Source organism: Aphidius gifuensis, linkage group LG6 (genome assembly GCF_014905175.1).
Source record: "Aphidius gifuensis isolate YNYX2018 linkage group LG6, ASM1490517v1, whole genome shotgun sequence".
In the NCBI taxonomy this organism is placed as follows: Eukaryota; Metazoa; Arthropoda; class Insecta; order Hymenoptera; family Braconidae; genus Aphidius; species Aphidius gifuensis.
This window is the reverse complement of record NC_057793.1, coordinates 13,529,660-13,551,643: the sequence shown is the minus strand read 5'-3', so window position 1 is coordinate 13,551,643 and position 21,984 is coordinate 13,529,660. Positions and strand designations below refer to the sequence as shown.

Sequence of the window (21,984 nt, the reverse complement as noted above, 5' to 3'; positions counted from 1 at the left end):
CCTCGACCGACGCAAATCACGATATCCTCAACCTATCGACTTTCCTGCCGAGCCACGAGTGCATCTACGTGGCGGACAAAAATTTCTGTTCTTATAAAGCATGACATTTACAAATAAATATTAATCATATTCGAATTTATATGATTAATATGATAATAATAGAAAAAAAATTACCGTTTTCGTGTTTTATTAAATTTTTTTCAAATAATTTTTTTATTCTTTCTCAAGTATTTAATATTGCACTTTACTCTATTTTGAATGCTAAAAACTAACTTTGACATTATTTATAAGTTAGAATTGAAATTTAACATTTTTTTAAATGTTGAATTCGACATTTTTTGAATGTTGAAAACTAAATTTGACATAATTTATAAGTTAGAATTGAAATTCAACTTTTTTTTTAATGTTAAGTTTAACATTTTTTCGAAGGTTAAAAATTAAAAAGCTTAAAAAATTAAAAAAATTAAACAGCTCATCACTCTTTGCCAGTGGAGTGGGGAGGCAAGCGTTACGCGCGGGAATCCAAGCGCACAATATATATTTATGAGTATGTTATATGGATTTGTATGTATATACACATGTAATTTTTTTTTATATTTCATTTAATTATTTTGTTAAGTATTCCCACCCTCTTTCAATTGCCGTAAAAATAAAGAGGTACACTGAGAAAAATTTCTTCTATTTTTTAGAAGAAAACTTCTTGGCAATATTCTGTTTGAAAGAAGAAAAAAATAGTTTATTATAAACAATAATTGGTTTGTAATAAGAAAAATAAAAGTCTTGTTATAAACAATATTGTTTGTTTCATGAAGATGGTGTCTTGTTTGAAACCATAGATGGTTTGCTTCAAGAAGAATACTTCTAAACGTAAACCATATTTTTTCTTGACACAAACCAAATTCTGTTTTTTTTATGCAGATGGCGTCTTGTTTCAAACCATAGAATGGTTTTCTTCAAGAAGAATACTTCTAAAAATATGCCACTAACTTCTTGTTACAAACGGTCGATGGTTTAAAGCAAGATAATTAACTACTTATTTCAAACAACAAAATGTTTTATACAAACGATAAATTGATTAAATATTGAAAAAAAAAAAAAAAAAATTAATTAATATTATTTTTGTAGTCCAATGATTAGACAAGTTGATGAAGACGTTTTTTTTTTTTTTTTTTTGTGAACTACCAAACCTAACTGTCTCGAGCGGGAATCGAACTAGGGCCTAACCAGATGAATATCTAACGCGTTACGGAATCACCACAGAACCGAATATGATTCAAGAAGTTTTTTTGTTATACATCAAGAACGTTTAGATACAATAAATAAATTACATACAAAACATACATATAATTATCATTTACTTTTTACTATGATATTTTAATTATGAATTAGTTTTAAAAATTAGTTTTATTTTCAAACAGTCATTTCTTAAAGAATTAAATTATGTCAGTTTATCTAAACTTGATGAAATTCGAATTAAATATCATTTTTCAACTGTATTGAAAATAAAACTAATTTTCAAAATAAATTCATAATTAAAGAATCCTTTCTATTATGAAAAAGACACTTGACCGCTTTTGATTCGTGATGTGATTAGTCAAAAATTTTTAGCATTTGTTTATAACTAATGATATTTTATTATCTTTTTTCTCCTAATACAAAACACGTTGCTACGTGGCGTTGTGTGGTTGCTACTTTTGCTTATTTTCGGCAATTAATTTATTTGAGTTGTGTCGTTCCTAGATCAAAAGTCATATTACAGCTTTTTATTGAATTTTATTTATTCATATTTATCAAAAAAGTATTATTATATTTATGAATACAAATAATATGTATAAATAAGTTAATATTTAAATAAAAACAAGTTAGTGTCGTTACTATGATTATCAAAAATGTCACCATATTTATTAATATTACTCAAGAAAAATAATATATGTATAGATATAAATATTGTATAAAATATAAATATTTATATAAATAAAAAAACATAAATAGAAGAAGTTAGTGTGTGCTGTCATATGACTTTAATACTTTGATCGAGCAACGACGCAACTAAAATGGTATAATAATTCTTTATAATTATATCAAATGATATTTCTATTCATTACGATAATTAATATTGATTATTCATTTGAAATACATATAGTTGTTCATGAAAATTAAAAATAAGAAAGGTAAGAAAATAAAATGGTTATAACGAACATACACAATAATATATGGGGCATTCTGAGTCAATTCAGCTGGTCATCTGCCTGACCCTCTCGGATTGAGTTGAAAATTTTTCTATACATTGTTTTTGGTTTTTTATGCAGCCTGAATTTTTTCGGAAATTTTATGACGTATTTTAGCCGGTAAAGTAGAGTGTTTTAATGTTAATTCTCTTCTTTCATAAAAAAAGCCCCAATTTAAATACATGAAATTTTTTCCATAAAATAAGGTACTCAATCCACGTGTGTTCGATTAAAAATTAGAGTGGGCCGAGACGTTTATATGCTTTTTTTTTTTTTTTTTAAAATTTTTTGAAAAAAAAAAAAAAAATTAAATTTTTAAATACAAAAAAATAAAACAAAATTAAAACATATCCTGGTAAAATTTCATTTTCGGCATATTTTAAAACTTAAAAGTGGAAAATTTCAATTTTTAACGAAATGTTCGTGAAATTTTCCACTTTTAAGTTTTAAAATATGCCGAAAATGAAATTTTACCAAGATATGTTTTAATTTTGTTTTATTTTTTTGTATTTAAAAATTTAATGTTTTTTTTTTTCAAAATATTTTGAAAAAAAAAAAAATTGAAAAAAAAAAAAAAAGCATAAAAACGTCTCGGCCCACTCTAATTTTTAATAGAACACACGTGGATTCAGTATCTTATTTTATGGAAAAAATTTCATGTATTTAAATTGGGGCTTTTTTTATGAAAGAAGAGAATTAACATTATAACACTCTACTTTACCGGCTAAAATACGTCATAAAATTTCCGAAAAAATTCAGGCTGCATAAAAAGCCAAAAACAATGTATAAAAAAATTTTCAACTCAATCCGAGAAGGTCAGGCAGATGACCAGCTGAATTGACTCAGAATGCCCCATATACAACTACGCGCCGGAAGCGCGGAGTCGCTCTTGTCATAGTCAAAAGTAAATGATAATTATAAGGTAACGGTAGGGGTAATTGACCCATCTAAGGAAAAAATCTGACTGAAAAATGCGTAATTAATTCCCATTAACGAAAAAATTAAAAACAGTGATTGATATGAGTAGTTTAGGTCATAATGAACAAGATAAAATTTAATTAATAGCTTCTTTTATTCATTTAATATTAAAAAAAAATTATTTATATTTATCCATAAATAAAGTAGTTACTGACCGTCAGAAAATTGAGTGTTAAAGTTATCGACCGTTCGTGATGTAGTTACTGACCGACTGTACAAGTATACAGTATAGTATAGATGTATAGGAAAAAACACAAAAGTGTCATTTTTAAATTACATTAGATTTATTAATTAATTAAGTACTCAAGTCGTTAATCATAAATAAAATTTAAAAATTTTTTGAAACAAAATATCAAAAATTAAACATTTTAAAATATATTTACTCTTCACTTTCTGTATTGTTTAGAACTCTTATATGACAAAAATTGATTCAAATTACAATTAAATAGACTGGGTATAGGCTAATTGAAAATAATAACTATAATCAAATATTTATCAATACAAATCAAGCAAACATAAGTTAAAAAGTGAGGTTAGCTGTCAGGAAAACAATAGGTCATAAACTGTAGCACGTCATAACGTGAAGGAGTTTCTTGACTTACCCATTTCACACATTAAATAAAAAGTTTTTTTTTTTTTTTTTTCTTTAAATAAAACTTGATATGTTTAATTAATATTAAGATAATTTTGAAGTTATTTTTTACACCCACGTAATTAATATTGTCTTAACAAAACGAGATCATCACCTAGCTCCACCATTAAGAAAATGGCCGATGTTGTTCAATCAGTGGCACTCACTTTTGAAAATTAATTTTAAAATACTTATAAATAATAAAATATTTTTCAATCGTGTTAATAAGGTGCAGCATTAATTTCTCGTTATAAAATAGTTTTTACATCTGTCAAGGTGGCAAAAATTAAATATACACCTTTTCAGCCCAAAACAGTCAATAACTACTTCGCGGTCAATTACCCCTACCGTTACCTTATGTATGTTTTGTATGTAATTTATCGATTGTATCTAAACGTTCTTGATGTATAACAAATAAATTTCTTGAATCGCGTTTGGTTCCGTGGCGCATCGGTAACGCGTTAGATTTTCAGCCGGTTAGGCCCTAGTTCGATTCCCGCTCAAGACAGTTAGGTTTGGTAGTTCACAAAAAAAAAAAAAAAAAAACGTCTTCATCAACTTGTCTAATCATTGGACTACAAAAATAATATTAATTAATTTTTTTTTTTTCTTTTCAATATTTAATCAATTTATCGTTTGTATAAAACATTTTGTTGTTTGAAATAAGTAGTTAATTATCTTGCTTTGAACCATCGACCGTTTGTAACAAGAAGCTAGTGGCATACTTTTAGAAGTATTCTTCTTGAAGAAAACCATCCTATGGTTTGTAACGAGATGGAGTTGGCATAACCCAAATTTGTGCTACTGTATCAAGAGGCACGGTAGTGCCTCGCGTCAAGTATGAGAAAAAAAAAAAAAGTGGGAGAAACGATATTTAACTACCGTGCCTATATATTATCGACACAAAGCTAACCTTAACCTTCCAATTCCTCGGGAAATTATTTTAAAATATGATTGATCAGATAAATATATTATGTCTTCTGATCATTTTATTAAATCAATATCACACTTTTTTATAAAAAAAAAAATAGATTTTTTAGAAGTATACTTTTCTTTTAAACTTCAAAATCATTTTCAGAAATTGCGCTTTTCTTGAAATTCTTATAAAACCTTACCGCACTCTGACAAACATTATAAAACCAAAATCAGATCAAAGCATTATGGCTGCCAAGTCCAGAGCAATTCCCAACCTTATAAAATAAAAATTGAGCCATAATAGTAGAATGGTGTGAAAGAACCTTTATTTATATCATATACAGTATTCAATATCGCATCGTTGGTGCTACAGTATTCAATATCGCAGCGATGGTGCGCGCGCCATATGCCGTTGGGATATAGGCGCGAATTCTACTCAACAGGAGTGCTAATGTGTGCTAATATACAACATACACATGCTTACTGATAAACGTAACCTTTTGTTTATACATCCTTTTGTCTTTATCGTGCCCTTGTTTCTTGTGCCTTTTGGAATATATTATTCGATTGATGTGAAAAATATTAGATAATTATACATATATTTATTTGGTGTAAATTGGATAACAACTGTCAAGGTAATAATATATTATACTATATAGTAAATAATACAATTTTAATATCAAGAAGCACGGTAGTGCCTCGCGTCAAGTATAAGAAAAAAAAAAAAAGTGGGAGAAACGAGATTAACTACCGTGCCTATATATTATCGGCATAGAGCTAACCTTAACCCTTCAATTCCTCGGGAAATTATTTTAAAATATGATTGATGATGAAATATATTATGTCTTCTGATCATTTTATTAAATATCACACTTTTTTTTTTTTAAAAAAACAGAATTTTTAGATGTATACTTTTTTTTTAAACTTCAAAATCAATTTCAGAAATTGCGTTTTTCTTGATATTATCTTAAAAACTCAGGGCTGTTACCGAGTTCGTTCCCAACCCGGATTAAGGCTAAAAAAAATCCGAGTTCGTTTCTGGGGGCGGTACTATTGCAGCCAAGTTCGTTCCCATCGCGATTTCCCCTATTTTAGTTTTGGATACCCCCTCCCTTAACATTTCCCTTCACATTTTTTCCAAGCTTAGGATTGGCGGCAAATTGCAGGCATGTTTAAAAATGTGTTTTATATACATATAATGTATATTGTATATATATATAATATATTTTTTTAACTATAAGTTGAAGTAAAATATAAATGTCAATATAAAATAATTTATTTTGAGTGCTTAAAAATGAATAATAATAGATGAAATAAAATAAAAAATAATAATATAATATTATAAATTATATATTTTGATATGATATACATAAATATAATATTTTTTTTTATCAATTATTCATTATTTATATTTATTTTCTTTAAATATAAGTCATAAATTATTACGTGTTTTTAAACAATAAATTTAACATTTATTTAAACATTAAAAAAATGTTGAATTTAATGTTTAAACAAATGTTTAAATTTTTGTTTAAATAAATGTTGAATTTATTGTTTAAAAAAATGTTAAATTTATTGTTTAAAAAAATGTTGAGTTTAATGTTTAAATAAATGTTGAATTTACTGTTTAAAAAAATGTTGAATTTAATGTTTAATAAAATGTTTAAATTTTTGTCTAAACAAAAAAAAAATTAAGTCCGAACATTTTATCAACCAGGGTTATATATCTATATTTGAATTTATTTTATCGATATATACCGGACATAGTATTCATTCGTACTAATTAAACTCGTGAGTGTCTATCTGTTTTTTTTTTTTTTAACATAAACAAACTAAGTTATTAATAACCATGGCACCCTCAGCTGACCAGTTTCGCCGACGAACATCCTGGCTTTGGTCATAATTAGTAACTTTTTGCTTATAAAATAAATAACCGTATAGAAAATAAATTCAATATATATGTCAATATACAAAAGTCAAACTTTATATTAAATAGTAATCTCAATTAAAATTAAATAATTAATTGATAAACTAATTATTAAATTTGTATTGTAATTAATAAGTCAATAAATAAAGTATTAATATTTGATATTAATCAATAATATCTTAATAATACTAAAAAGTCGTGCTACACCGAGTAGACTCGGTTAGATTCGGGCATGCTTGATCGATGGTTGGTGGAATTACAAATCGTGCTGCACCGGCTAGACTCGGTTGAATTCGGTCTTCGGAAAGAAGCGAACTGGCGAAGTGGAGGGGACACGGTAGGGGAAACGATTGGAACGAACTCGAATTTTTTTTTGGGAAAGAACTCGGATGAACGTGCCCCGCCCTCCAAAATTAATCCGGGCATTTCGGGGAAGCGGGAACGAACTCGGCAATTGCCAAACTCAGGGCACTCTGACAAACATTAAAAACCAAAATTGAATCAAAGCATTATGGCTTCTAAGTCCAGAGCAATTCGACAACCTTATAAAATAAAATTGAGCAATAATAGTAGAATGGTGTGAGAGAACCTTTATTTATATCAGTACAGTACAGTATTCAATATCGCAGCGATGGTGCCTCCGCCATATGCCGTTGGGATATGGGCGCGAATCCTGCTCATCAGGTGTGCTAATGTACTAATATACAACATACACATGCTTGCTGATAAACGTAACCTTTTGTTTATAGATCCTTTTGTCTTTATCGTGCCTTTGTTTCTTGAACCTTTTGGAATATATTATTTGATTGATGTGAAAAATATTCTGTCTTCTGATCATCTTATAAATTTATTGAATCTTTTTAATAAAAATAAAAACAGATTTTTGAGATGTATACCTTTTTTTTAAACTTTAAAATCATTTTCAGAAATTGCGTCTTTCTTGAAGATTATTTAAAACCTTACTGCACTCTGACAAACATTATAAAACCAAATCAGATCAAAGCAATATGGTTTCCAAGTCCAGAGCAATTTGACAACATTATAAAAATGAAATTGTGCAAGGTAGTAGTAGATGGTGTGGGAAACCTTTATATTTACCACAGTATCCAATATCGCATCGATGGCGCAAATTAAATAATGATACTTTAAGCTATGTTCCCAAGTCACATGTTATTGTTTATTTTTTATTCCATTAAGTTTAATGAGTTTTTTTTTTTACATCATGTGTAAACAAAAATATAAAATATTTTTATTTACGAAAGGATTTATTTTCGATTATCTAAATCAGCTGCCAGAAGCATTGGTCTATAGAGCAAGAAAGCTAACATATTTAGATGGTGTGAAAAAACCTTTATATATGTCAGTATAGTATTCAATATAGCATCGATGGCGCGAATCAAATAATGATACTTCAACCTATGTTCCCAAGTCTCATGTTGTTATTGTTTATTTTTCTTTCCGTCAAGTTTAATGAGTTTTTTTTTTTACAGGATATGTAAATAGAAATATAAAATATTTTTATTTACGAAATTATTTACGAAAGGATTTATTTTTCAATATCAAAATCAGCTGCTAAAAGCATCTGTCTATAGAGCAAAAAAACTAACATATTTAGATGGTGTAAAAAATCTTTTATATATGTCAGTATAGTATTTAATAGCGCATCGATGGTGCGTGCGCCATATGTTGTTGGGATATAGGCGCGAATCCCAGGTCTGTAAAGTTAGCACATACATTTATAGCACAATCAAACCAGACTATAAAAAACAAAAAAAAACGCACAAAAATTGCGGATTCCGCACAAAAAACGCATATAATTCGCACGTAACTCCTGATATAGTCCGGTTTGATTGTGCTAACTTCACATACCTGCAAATCCTGTCATGCTAATTATGCTAATATATACAACATACACATGTTTCTTGATGAACGTAACCTTTTGTTTATATATCTTTTCGTATTTATTGTGCTTTTGGGAATATCTATATATTATTATGTTATTATATAAAAAATATTCATAATTATATATTTATTTAATTTGAATTTGGATATTAATTGTCAAGGTAATTAATATTATAATAATACAATAAATAAATAATATCAATATAGATTGATGCATATAGTAATTAAGTAAATTTTATAAATTTGTATTGTGTGCAATTGTGTGATATTTTGGTGACAATTCATTTACATTTACAAATGAAAAACAATAGAAGAAAAGAATGAAATTAAATGTATCCAGTGCAATAAAATTTTTAGTGGAAAAAGAAGTCTTCAGGCTTATACAAGTTGAATTCATAAAATTGAGCTGGTCAAGACAATAACTGAAAACGAAATGTGTTATTTAGAGGGTGTTAAAAAATTAATAAGCATTTCTTTCATGCTTTAAAGTATTTACTAACAAAATTTCACTACTTTTACTTGATTTTTCTGAAATTTTCATGAGCCGCGGCCCGGCACCCTATTCGTCTCTGATTAGGATGCCAAAGTGGCCGCCAACTTCAGCCCCGTTTTTTTTTCACTGTGGAGTTTCATTTAACACCATCTATTTAGAGTGAATACCGGCCAATGATCACATGTAAGATACCATGTAAATTTGATAAAATGAGATAAAAATCATTCAAAATCATTCACAAAGGGAACAAAAAAAAAAAAAAATATAGTCAAGTGCCCGCTGCACCCTAAGTGTTCCGTGGGGTTATTTTATTGCAAAATAAAAGCCTGTTTTTTTTTTTGTTTGATGTTGTTACTTACTGATTCAGTTCGATAGTTCAAATCTTAAAGTAAAAAATTTTGACACTACATTTTATTAAATAAAAAAAAAAATATTCGACCTAAAAATTTGAAAAAAATATCTTAAAGTCTACTAATGAAGCGTCGTTGATTGAAACATCATTAGTTAAGGCAATCAATCAGTTTTAGCTTGTGGGCTATAAAAATACCAAAAAATTCTTATTTTTTTGATACACAAAAATTCAAAAATATTCTTACTTTTTCAAAACAACACTGTGAAAAAAAAATTCTGTTAAATAGAAATTTTTGTCTAGGAAAAAAAAACATTTAAAAGAAGTAAAAAACAGTTTGGTAGGAATCAAGAATATGTCTCATTGGAAAAAAATGAAATTCTCGATTATGTATTATTCAGGTTCAATTCAAGTATTAGAAACATCAAATAAAGTGAAAAAAGATTCATTTTAAACCAATCATATCCTCCATTCAAAACAATTGGAGGAATTAAATTTATATTTTTTTTTTCTTATTCAATAAATATAATTGTCTTGAAAAAAATCAAAGGTATCTAAATTTCAGACACTTTCATCTTGCTTCGTAACAAGTTTGGTTTTATTAATTACAAAAATGTCTAATATCTAGACACGGTCGTCTTGCTTTGTAACAGATTTTCTTATACTTAAAAAACAAAAGTGTCTAAATTCTAGACACTGTTACGTCTTGCTTTGTAACACGTTTGGTTTTATTGATTACAAAAAGGTCTAAATCATAGACATTATCGTCTTGCTTTGTAACAAGTTTAGTTTTATTAATTACAAAAATGTCTAATATCTAGACACGGTCGTCTTGCTTTGTAACAGACTTCTTATCAAAAAAACAAAAGTGTCTAAATTCTAGACACTGTTACGTCTTGCTTTGTAACACGTTTGGTTTTATTGATTACAAAAAAGTCTAAATCATAGACATTATCGTCTTGCTTTGTAACAAGTTTAGTTTTATTAATTACAAAAATGTCTAAATTCTAGACGCAGTCGTCTTGCTCTGTAACAGATTTTGATTCTTAAAAAACAAAAATGTCTAAATTCTAGACACGGTCGTCTTGCTTTGTAACAAGTTTGGTTTTACGAATTACAAAAATGTTTAAATTCTAGACACGGTCGTCTTGCTTTGTAACAGATTTCGTTTTCTTAAAAACAAAAATGTCTAAATTTTAGACAATATTACGTCTTGCCTTACAACAGATTTGGTTTAATTTAAAACAAAATTGCCTAAATTTTAGACACTTTTTGTTTTGATGTATATACTTGTACGCCTTGGTTTATCAATAGAGTCCCTCAATTTTATACACAATTTGTCTTCTTATATGCTATAATATTCTTGAGTGAAAATAATAACATTCTTTTTTCATGGACGTGGAAAAGTATAATATAAATTATATATAAAATTTACATAGATTATCTTATATTTATATATATATAATCTATACACAATCTATATGAAATATACAGAAAAATTTTAGAAAGTAATAAGGGTATATATAAGGGCATAAATGTATTAGTATAGTTTATATACAGTCTGTATATAAAAATGTTTAAAGTTAACTTTAAACATTGCGTAATTAATCAAAGTTCAAAAACAAAAAATCCTCAATAATTGTAAATAATTAAAAAAAGAAAATTTCAATATATTAATTTATATTATTATTTATATATAATATATTCAATATACTATTAGTATATATAATAATTAAAATTAACCTTGATTATGTATAAATTATATATAGATTATACATACTAAATAGGCCCAAAACTATGTATTATCTATGTAAAACTTATACATAATCTATGTAAATTTTATATATAATTTATATTATACTTTTCCACGTGGGATATATATTGCCTCGAATCAAAACTTAATTTTTTTTTTTCCAAGACTTTATTTTCTAAATTAAAAGCAATAAGAGTATAACTCAAGACGTAAAAAGATATTTTAAAAGTTTTTTAATAAAAAAAAAAAAAATTATATTTTTTATTCTTATTTACTCTTTATCATATTGTTATCATATTCGAATGCCTACATATCCGAAAACCTAAATCTATTTTTGAGTCTTAACCGACAACCGAACCTACTACCTTCTAATTTCTAAACGCATATCTTAGCCCGCGTGGCCATCGCAAGATTTTCATTTGATTGTGATTTTCGTAAACTTAAAGTACACGTTGGCTAATTAGCGTAGAAAAATTATATCTGAAATATATCCCAATTATATCTCAATTTCGACAGATATGGAGGAGATACGATATCTAATAATATGTATATTATATCTACTATTATTATATATATAAATTATATGAATATATAAGAATTTATCTATACGAGAATATGAAAAATATATATGATAATGACTAATATATATATAATCTATCGAATATATATATATATATATATATATATATTATATATATATATAAATATATATATATATATATATATATTATATATTATTTTTATATTCCTGGTAGAAAAAATTATTCATATATACATGTAAAGTCGGAAAATATAAATAACGAAATTATAAACTAACGAAAAAATATGGAATATATATATATATATTTTATAGATTTTTTTTTAGATTTTATAATAACCGATTTTATATATTTTTCTATTTGGATATATATATCATAGTCTATATAAAAAAGATATGCAATATATATAGCATAGATCTGCAGAACATAAAAAAGAGATATAAAATATATATACTATAAATATATTCAAATTCAATATTTTTTTTAACAATAAATTTAACATTTTTTTAAACAATAAATTCAACATTTATTTAAACAAAAATTTAGACATTTGTTTGAACATTAAATTCAACATTTTTTTAATGTTTAAATAAATGTTGAATTTATTATTTTAAAAAATTTTAAATTTATTGTTTAAAAAAATGTTAAATTGAATAATTGAATAATTTTTTCTACCAGGAATATAAAAGTAATATATAATATATATTATTTAGATATATTCGATATCTTTTTTATATCTTCTCCATATCTGTCGAAATTGAGATATAATTGAGATATAATTGAGATATATTTCAGATATAATTTTTCTACGTAGGAAGATAGATAGTTTTTTTTTTATTAATTTTTAAAGTTGACAACTTTTAACATTGGCTCTTATAGAGAATGCGATTTTTGTCAAAAAAAAATCCATTAAAATACCAATATCTCCAATCGACAATATGACATCATGAAAAAAAAACTATCGGGTTATGAAATGAGACAAAAGAAAACGTATAGAAAAAAAATTTTGTGAGCCATCTAGACTCGCGGGTTTATTATGTGTAAACATCTTCGGAGTGTTTCTACGAAAAATTCCTACGAATGCGCAAAGTGGTTAAAAATGAAGTTGAAATATAAAAAAAACGGCTATTTATCGGTTATATGTCGTATAGTTATTGAAATAACAAATTATTTTTAAATTTAATAATGGCAATCAATAGAGATCGTTGGGGAGAAGAAAATGTTTTTAAAAAAACTTCGATATCTCGAATAGTTTTCGAGTTATAATATTTTTTAAAATTTCGATATATCGATTTTTTTTTATTTATTTATTTAATAATGGAAGTCGATTAAACTCATCAAGGAGAAAAGAAAATCGAATACAATTTTTTGATCGCGCGAATAGTTTTCGAATTATCGATATCTTTCTAATGTTAATGATAATTTTTTTCATAATTGATAATATAATAGAGCTAAGTAAAAAAATAAAGCTAAGTAAAAAATATAGCTAAGTAAAAAATATAGCTAAGTTAAAAATAAAGCTGGTAAAATTATGTAGATATTGTGTGTTTGGCTATAAATATATAGCTAAGTAAAAAAAATAGCTAAGTAAAAAATATAGCTAAGTAAAAGATATAGCTGGTAAATTTATGTAGGTATTGTGTGTTTGGCTATAAATATAGCTAAGTAAAAAAAATAGCTAAGCAAAAAATATAGCTAAGTAAAAAATATAGCTAAGTAAAAAAAATAGCTAAGTAAAAAATATTGCCAAGTTAAAAATATAGCTAAGTAAAAAATATATAGCTAAGTAAAAAATATAGCTAAGTAAAAAATATAGCTAAGTAAAAAAAATAGCTAAGTAAAAAATATAGCTAAGTAAAAAACCTAGCGCCAAGTAAAAAAAACTTGGATATATTCATTATTTTCAAAAAGAAAAAATATATATTGTAACATGACATTTTGAGTCAGCTACCTTCTCGGACTGTTGCTATGGGAATTGATATTTTCAAATAATATTTATAAATAAATATAAATAAATATTAAATATATTATTGGTTTATTCGATTTTTAGGCCAAACAATAATACCAAAAATTAATAAATGAGAAACATAATAATAATAATAACTGAAAAACGTAGTTTCGTAACTCAAAATTATACAATAAATTCTCAAACGCAATAATAACAATAATAACTAGTAAAATGAGTAAAATCGGAGTAGAACCATAAAACCTGCTGTAAATCCAACTGCAACACTGCAACGTAACGGAAACGGAACGGAAACTCAAACATAATCTTAATCGTAGTCGAAATCTTAAACCAAATCGTAGTCGTAATCGGAAATTAAAAGCACAAAATTAACACCAGAAACTCAATCGAAACAAACCTTCCATAGACTCAGTCTTCGAGGAAAACCTCAGGGTCGCTCAGGGTGTGGGTTATGGAGAGAGGGACGGGTAAAGTTGTGTGTGAGAATTAATTGAACAATAAATTTAATAAACAATATTTAAGCAAAGCAGTAAATCAACATTTATATTCAAAATCTCAATAATAAAATACAAAACATAACTAAAAACGTATCAAAAATCCAAAATAGCATATTTTATAACCAAAAATTAGAATCGAGAATACCTCAACTTAATCGAAATCTGCTTACACAAACCGCCAGTAAATCGACTCTAAATCCGTAAATAGCCTCAAAAGATATTCATATACAAAAGCAAAACTAAAATCGTGATCGGAAAATTAATTTACGCGTTATTCTACCAAAAATCCAAATTAACTAAATCAACTTAATCGTAGTTCGTCGTCACAAACCCCCAATAATTAATTTAAATCAAAGATACACGCGAAATCAACAATCAAAAGCTAAACGAGACCAGGACTAACCTCAGTCAAACATAACCAAAACGAACACGAGGCTACTCTCAGGGATAACCCATAGAGGCTCAGAATACTTGGTTATTCAGAGAGAACGACTGTTCAGCTCGGAGTCCCAAAGCAGAGAGAGAGTTTGTGCTACTCTAAAACAATACGTAGTCTGAATTCTTATACTACTCCCCTCTTCTTTTTGATATAGTTCGTTGAATAGTATACTCTCCGCATCAAGCTGGAGTCTCAAATAATAATAATAATAATCAAAATACGTATTACCGGGTTCACCCGGATTTCTATCAAACAAAAATAAAAAAAAATAAATAAATAGTATTTTAAATAAATATTCTCTGCATCAGCTGGAGTTTTAAATACAAAATTAAATAAATAATTAAATAATATCACCGGCGGAAAGTCTAACAAATAAAATAAGATGGGTTTTTAAGGTAGGCGATAAATATCGCTACAATATTCGTGCTTAACAATACGCGACAATCAATAATTAGCAGTTTTTTTGAAAAAAAAAACAAAAATTTCGACTTTTTTTTTTGAGAAAAAAAAATTGTATACATTTTAAAAAAAATATCGATAATTTGATAACTATTCGAGATATAAAAATTTTTATTGGGCTTTTTTTTTAGCTTGGCGAGTTTTATCGATTGCCTTTATTAATATTAAAAAAAAAACTTAATATATCGAAATATATAAGTTATTATAACTCGAAAACTATTCGCGATATCGAATTTTTTTATGTTGACTATTTTTTTTACTTGACGAGATTCATTGATGGCCATTATTAAATTTGAAAATTAATCGTTATTTCAATAGCTACACGATATATAACCGATAAATAGCCGTTTTTTCCATATTTCAACTCCATTTTTAACCACTGCGCATTCGTAGGAATTTTTTCCGTATTTTTCCCGTAATCGTGGGAAAATTTTCTATAAAAACCGAATAAAAAAACATGTTGTCTCGGTTATGATAATATCTTCTGAAATTCTTCTGTACAATTACAATAATAATTTTCTCTTTCAAACTAACACATCAGTCATCAATGTCTATTTCTCTTTTTTTAAAACATAAAATTAGTCAATATTATAAATAAATTATTATTGTATAATAATTCAATATTATGTTTTGTATTTAGGAAATATTATTTCATATAAACAATAATAATAGGTATATTAATCTTGTAAATGAAAAATACTTGCATATGCATGTATAATGTATATATATGTACAATATGAACTTTACTTCGCCTAACAAATGCAAGTATAACTAATAAATACAAATAAAATACTTGTATATTAATATATACAACGGCGCATATATATATATAATAATAAATAAATTAAATATATAAATACGCGCATTTAAATTCATCTATACTACAGAACGGCTGATGGTAACGGTTACCGACCGATTACCATGGCACTGCAAGGCGCAATGTAGACTGAAAGAAAATGGATTCCTGCCCAGATCCGTTACCGGATCTGACGTCTAAACTCTATGTTTTTTCCTTTTACTCTAACCCAACCCGCGCCTAAAGATGTTTACACATCAAAAAATAAAAGAAGTTTGGAGCATAGTTTTTTTACAATTAATAATTAAAGTATGAAAAAATGGATTTTTATGAGGAATTATTGAAAAATGACTAAAGACCTCTTGCGGATGACTTCCAGAAACACAATATTTCTATGAGTGCGAAAAAGACAAAAAACAGAGAAAAAATGTTGTCTCTCTCTTCGTTTTAAAAAATCGTCCAAATCCCTTAATTCCTCCAATCGTTTTAAATCGAGGATATGATTGGTATAAAATAAATCTTTTTTCACTTTATTTGATGTTTCTATAATACTCGAATCGAGATTTACTTTTTCTTTTAACCAAACTGTTTTTCACTTCTTTCAAATGTTTTTATTTCCTAGACAAAAATACTTGGAATGAAAAACAGAAACTTGGAAAAAAATTAAGAATTTCCCCCGCCGGGATTCAAACCCGAGTCTATTGCTTTCCGGGCAAACGCCATAACCTGTAGACCACAAGGCTTCTTAATATTTATCTAATTTTGTAATTATGTCCCATCTAGTTTTAGAGATAATTATAATTATAATTCTAAATAGGTGATTTCAAGCAGTTTTTCTTTTCAAGTAGTATAGAATTATTGCATGTATAGAAATTTTTTTTCATTTCTTATATTTTTGGTTCTAACAAAAAAACGGTTCTTACCAATTTGATGAAAAATTAATTGTTTAGATGATTTAGAAAAAAAAAAATCAGATTTTCGTCTCATCCCGATTTCTAGCTATTGTTAATTAAAGTGTATAAAATGTAATAATATTTGACATAAACAGTGAAGCTGAACGGCAATGATGATATACACATGCATATATACATCCTGATAAAAATACACTTTTCTAAGAAAATAAATTGCAATTTTTTTAAATCAAACTTTCCTATTATTTCTGAACACAGGTCATAAATGATTTCAGTTCGCACCGTATGGTGATCGCTCACGTATATGGCCATAGGGGAAAATTTATTTGTTTTCAATAATTGGTAAAACTTTTTTATTGCTAACTTACATATGAATCGTTTATACTTAAAGCGATTGGATCCCTATCAAACAAACTTCGAATTGCTGAAGAAGTAAGAAGTTTAACTCTCATATGCGTCCAATAACACAAACTGCTTTTTTTTGATCATTTTATTTATTTTGTTATTTTTTTTTTTTTTTGACATTCAGTTGAGAGGAACAACTGGCTTGAAACCTCAACCTCAAGCTTCGACGATGATGCCCTAATAAATTTAGATGTAAAAAAGATCTTAATCAAATGAGAGATCTTGATCAGGAAGTCTGGCAGCCTCAAGATTTTTTCCGTACTTAAAATTTTTATCTTGAGACGTGTTAGAAATTGACATTATAAATATCTAATTATATCCACGGTCGAAATCCGTTATTATTCTATTTAATTAACTATCAAATTTTTAAAACCATTTGATTTAGAAATAGCGCAATAAAACCTTAACTCCGACATTAATTCAACGTTTCCAAGGTCTAGATTGAATTTCCAAGTTATTTTTTTTCTTGATGTGTGCTGTAAGGAAGACTTACCTGAAAATATAGGAAGATCAAAATATAGTGAATAAGCAATAAAAAAAATATAGAATATTGGTTATAGAACTATTCTTCAGTACAGCAATATATTCTTCTTGTATGTGTGTCAGTATTGAAGATTCATCCAAAAATTGAAGAATCAGAATAAAGAGGAAGTAGATATTTTTTTCTGGGATGCTGAAGAAAAAACTAATGTTTTTTTTTCCAAATTCTTGTCATACTCTTACGTCGAGGATCTCTCCCTTAGATCGCACTCCCTTTTTATTTTTTTCTCCTCATGTTCCACGCTCTGTCTATATTATTTTAATGTAAAGATGGACAAGGGATTTTTTTTCTTTTTCTGCCATCTGGCATGAATTGGCTTTAACGTAATTTATTACGGAGGTGGGATAGGCGCGAAGCACCCCACCATAGTATTGCTTTCTGTACATTTTTTAAGAAGACCACTCATAGTTTCCATAATAATTAAGATAGACTGTTCATATTAGGCTCAAATGAAAGATTTTAGCAAAAGCCACAGCCTCATGCATTTTATACTTCAAAACCATAACAAGAGTAAAGTTCGAATATTTTTATTTATTATCTATTTTTTTGTTTCCAGATGGTCTTTTTCAACAATGTATTCAAACTATAACTGGGATTCATCACATTAAGGAAATTCATCAGCCATCGAAAGCACATGTCTTGAGTAATTAGTTTAGGCTAATTCCATCGGGCATAGTTATGTGCCTTAAAATTAAACTTGTATTATTATACATCTATATGATTTCCTATTTTTATAAGTAATTATATATTTATACACTTAATCATTATAGATACAGCGGAAAAATTCAATCGAGGGTTCAGTATATTTGTATATTTATGAATGAACGGAGATGAATTTTGAGTAAAAATTGCAGTCTAGGTTGGGTAAAAATTCTTGGTGACACACAAGTTGTAAGAATAATGTAGTGTATAATTTTTAGTATGATAAGTTAAATCTCTCCGCAACCTATCAAAATTATTGTTACAAATTTTATTCGAAACAGGTTACTCAGAATGTTTTTTTTCTATTTCTCAATTGATTTCCGAAGTATGAGTGTTTGAATAAAAAAAAACAAAATTCTTTTGTTTTTTGTAAATTATTTTTAGTTTTTGAACAATAATATTGTCATGTTGAAATATATATGCGGCATTCTTTTTTTTTTTTTTCTTTTTTTTTTTTATTGTCTGTTTTCTAATCTCTAGTTTTTTTTTTTATTAAACGATTTTAAAAAACTAAAAAAAAAAAAAAAAAAGTTCAGTGAATCTAGTAAAATATATACATTCAAGAGTCGGTAATTTTAGTTCCACTAAATTGTGTCCTAAAACTATACCAAAATGAATTACGGATATATAGTAGTAAATTTTATAACTTAATATAGGATATTATCACCGATTAAAATTTTACTAAAGCCTTCAGTAAGACAACTGAAAATTCAGAATGGAAAAAAATATTGATATTTATGTATAAAAATAGGTCCGAGAATGTAATCAACTCTTTTTACTTATACACTTCAATAATTTTTAATCAAAATTTTGCTGCGTGTAGGTATACTGACATGCATGTTATTTTGTCAAAAAGTCAAAAAGTCTGGATCTCTAAGAAAATTTTTCTTGATGTATAATACAAATCATCATTTTTTTCAAGACAAGTATATTTATTGAATAAGGAATAATAATATTGATTTAACTCCTCCAATTGTTTTAAATGGAGGATATGATTGTTATAAAATAAATCTTTTACGTAGGCGAAGCCTATAGTATTGAATTCATACACGTTTTTTTTAAAATGATCATATCTTGTAAAGTAATAAAGTTAGAAGAATCGTATTAAGACCAAATTATTTGTCTATGAAAATACTAGAACCGGGGACTTACTAAAAGTAATTTCAATTGTTAGTTAATTTGTTATTAACAAAAAACGACCACCGTATAATTTTCAAAGTCAAATAATAAGAAAACTAAGAACAAATCATGGATGCGATTTTTTGCCAGGATATTAAGAATGACGGAATTTATAATAATCGAGTTGAAAATTGTTTTTAATGTCGTTGGAAGATTGTTAATAATCAAAAAAACAAAATTGCTGTTTTTATATATTTTGCATAACTCTTTAAAATTTTAACTTACAAGCTTTGTTTATAGCTCAAATTAATTGTCTTTTCGATACCGAGAGCCACCCTCTCTTGATAAAATTTGCTCTGATCATTTGTTAATTAGATATCAGCAATTGTTTATAACAATCACTATCATATCCTCTATGTTACAGTTGAAAAATAGTAACGAAGGAGTGATTTTAGCGATTTTTATCAAGACAGGGTGGCTCTCAGAAATTTCATATTAAATTTTTTGAGCTTAATAAAACTTTTTTATGTTAATTTGTTCAAAAGTTATCCAAAATATAAACGATTACCGATTTTTATTTTAAACATTTTTTCTTCAAAAAAGAGTTTAAAGCGCATGCGTAAAACTTTCTTTGCTGTGGTTACAATTTGCTTGATCGATAAAATAGTTATTTAAATTATCATGTTATTGAAAATAAAAAAAAAAACTACCATGGACAAATTTTATAAATAAAAGTAATAAACAAAATGGTTCTAAAAAAGATTTGTTCAGTTAAAAAAAAAGTAAATTGAACGATTTATTCTTTTTATATTTGTATTGATTTCTTTTTTGAACGAATCTAATAAAATTATTAATTACAAGTGGTATAACCTCAAATTTTTTTCATCTGTATTTTGATTTATGTACATAATTTGACAGGTGAAAAACAGCGCGAAAAAAACAAAAAATATTTAATCATATAATTTAAAATTATTAATAAAAAAAAAACTAAAATGAATTTGGAATAATCAAGAGGAACCACACGGGCTTTCGCCGGAGTCTTGAAAATTTTCAATTTTCAATAGAACGAATCCGTTACTAAACATTTTTTTCACTTTATTTGATGTTTCTAATACTCGAATCGAGATTTATTTCTTTTTCCAACCAAACTGTTTTTTATTTTTTTCAAATGTTTTTATTTCCTAGACAAAAATTTCTATTTAACAGAATTTTTTGTCTTAATTTTAACAAAAAATTTTAACAGTATGGGGTATTAAGTAGTAAAGTATATTATATATATATAGGATTGAAATTTAGCATGACATGTTTATTCATATATTTTTTTGATGTTATGTAATTGCTTTTTTCGAATATCAATTCAGCGTGATATTGCTAATATCCAAAGAAAATCTTTATTTGTTTAATCCAGTGCAGAAAGTTTACTGACCCAATAGAAGCTGTTAGTAAGGTTTTTCTGTTCTTTGAGAGGGTCGATATCCAGATGATCAGAGTTAGTTCCATGCCGGGGGTTGTTTGCGACATGCAACGTCACTTCCTTTCAATAAGTGTTTCCGGTGATAAAAGGTCTAGGTCAATCAGACCATGCAGTCTTCTATCTCGTATTTCTAAACCAGTGAAAAATAATGTTATTCATTCAGAATAGGAGTTTGATAAATTCCATTTTTTACGTCGAAAATATTTTCTGGAAGAATATTTTTAATAACTTTTTCGCATCTAGGCATTGTTTGTGATTTAGCCAGAGTATTTAAACTTCAGCTATAACTGGTTGACTAGCATGTTGACCGGATACTCATACGTCAATCCCTGAATAAATAAATTCGGAATTCAAATTGAATTGCACATTACTAACCCCATTATACTGTCAAATCACACATGACTAAATTTTCCGTTGCATTTACACTAAAAACATTATTCCACTGTTGTTATCAATTTTTTTTTGTTATTTATTTATAAATTAAAAAGTATACTGGAATTCATCATGATTGTTGTATTTTTAGTATCGCATCTGATTAAATTAATAAACTTCAATTCAACGAAACAAATTAACTTCAAAAATAAATTCAATGAAAAACAAATAATCGATAAGTTTTCTGTGCACAGGTTTACGGGTCCAAGTTCTCAGTACCTTCAGTCTGTTTTTGAAATAACTTTAAGTATTTTGAAATAAGTTAAGCTGAATGATAAGAAAGTAATAAAATACCTCAGTTAACAAGATACACTCAATAGGTCATTGTGATAGGTATCTATAAAATATTGTGACGTTTGTTGTTGATGCATTAAATAAAAATAAAACCAATAACATTTTTTATTATCGACGCCGATACGCATTATATGAAATATATTTTTTAGCACATATACACTATAATTATAATATCTAATTGTCATTCGCTAAAGTGATTATGAATATCGATTATGTGAATTTTATGTCGAGATT

At 26.7% G+C, this 21,984-nt stretch overlaps 1 protein-coding gene across 1 annotated transcript in view; it reads left to right on the top strand.

The window, feature by feature from the left end:
* LOC122859553 overlaps positions 1 to 21,956 on the top strand; it is a 39,259-nt gene extending 17,303 nt beyond the window's left edge. Inside the window, exon 3 of the mRNA XM_044163217.1 lies at positions 18,286 to 21,956. The gene's annotated coding sequence lies outside the window, so the exon portion shown is untranslated. The remainder of the gene's footprint in view (positions 1 to 18,285) is intronic.
* Positions 21,957 to 21,984: the final 28 nt, after the last annotated feature.